At 44.6% G+C, this 1,600-nt stretch overlaps 1 pseudogene; it reads left to right on the top strand.

Moving 5' to 3' along the window:
- Positions 1-219: 219 nt before the first annotated feature.
- Positions 220-1,398, top strand: LOC118730083 (annotated as a pseudogene).
- Positions 1,399-1,600: the final 202 nt, after the last annotated feature.

The following is a 1,600-nucleotide window of genomic DNA, read 5'->3' as shown; positions in this document are numbered from 1 at the left end:
AATCAGAGTAAAATGTTTCAAGTGGCTTGTACCCTTAAAAATTAACCTTAAATTCCCTTTACATTAAGGATTTTTTACTTTGTTGGTATTTTTTAATGGTTAAAAATAATGGTGATGCTTAATGAGTCAAATCCTCTCCCTCCCTTCCCTTAGAAAATATTAAAGACTTCTCACCATAGGGATCCTTTACATCTTATGTAAGCTTTTAAAAAGCTCCACATCTGGCGGGGACCGTCCTGCAGGTGAGGCTGCGGCGGCGGTGGCAGCTGCTTGGCAGGCGGGTTCAGGCATCGGGCCAGCCGCCGCCATGATCCTGCTGGAGGTGAACAACCGCATCATCGAGGAGACGCTCGCGCTCAAGTTCGAGAACGCGGCCGCCGGAAACAAACCAGAAGCAATAGAAGTAACATTTGCAGATTTTGATGGGGTCCTCTATCATATTTCAAATCCTAATGGAGACAAAACAAAAGTGATGGTCAGTATTTCTTTGAAATTCTACAAGGAACTTCAGGCACATGGTGCTGATGAGTTACTAAAGAGAGTGTAGGGGAGCTTCTTGGTAAATCCAGAATCAGGATACAATGTCTCTTTGTTATATGACCTTGAAAATCTGCCTGCATCCAAGGATTCCATTGTGCATCAGGCTGGCATGTTGAAACGAAATTGTTTTGCCTCTGTCTTTGAGAAATACTTCCAGTTCCAAGAAGAGGGCAAGGAAGGCGAGAACAGGGCAGTTAACCATTATAGGGATGATGAGACCATGTATGTGGAGTCTAAAAAGGACAGAGTCACGGTAGTCTTCAGCACAGTGTTTAGGGATGACGACGACGATTGGAAAGGTGTTCATGCAGGAGTTCAAAGAAGGCCGCAGAGCCAGCCCCACGGCCCCACAGGTCCTCTTCAGCCACAGGGAGCCTCCTCTGGCGCGGAAAGACACTGATGCTGCGGTGGGCAACAACATCGGCTACATCACCTTCGTGCTGGTCCCGCGCCACACCAACGCCAGCGCTCGAGACAATACCATCAACCTGATCCACACGTTCCGGGACTACCTGCACCACCACATCTAGTGCTCTAAAGCCTATATTCACACACGTACGTGGGCGAAAACATCCGACTTCCTCAAGGTGCTGAACCGGGCACGCCCAGATGCCGAGAAGAAAGAAATGAAAATAATCACGGGGAAGACGTTTTCATCCCACTAACTCTTGGGAACAGGAAGAGGATGCTGCTGGCAACTGAAGGCTGGAACACTTGCTACTGGATAATCGTAGCTTTTAATGTTGCACCTCTTCAGGTTCTCAAGGGATTCTCCATTTAGGTTCCATTTTGTACAAGTTGGAAAATAATCTGCAGAAACGAGCTGTGCTTACAAAGACTTGATAGTTCCCAAGAATTTAAAAAACATTTAAAAATAAATAAATAAATAATAAAAAGCTCCACATCTGTTGCAAAGAGTAGCCCAAACATTTCCCTGCTTGCTTCTCTAAATTAATCTACAATAAAAACATTTATGCTTTTCCACTTCTTGGGTAAATTCTATGGCCTCCTAGTGGTTTTAAAAAGAGAAAAATGCTTTTTAAGCCTTACCAAATAATAT

This window comes from Pipistrellus kuhlii, unplaced genomic scaffold (assembly GCF_014108245.1).
Source record: "Pipistrellus kuhlii isolate mPipKuh1 unplaced genomic scaffold, mPipKuh1.p scaffold_m20_p_3, whole genome shotgun sequence".
Classification (NCBI taxonomy): domain Eukaryota; kingdom Metazoa; phylum Chordata; class Mammalia; order Chiroptera; family Vespertilionidae; genus Pipistrellus; species Pipistrellus kuhlii.
Note: the sequence above shows the minus strand (reverse complement) of the source record. Positions and strands in the feature narration are given on the sequence as shown.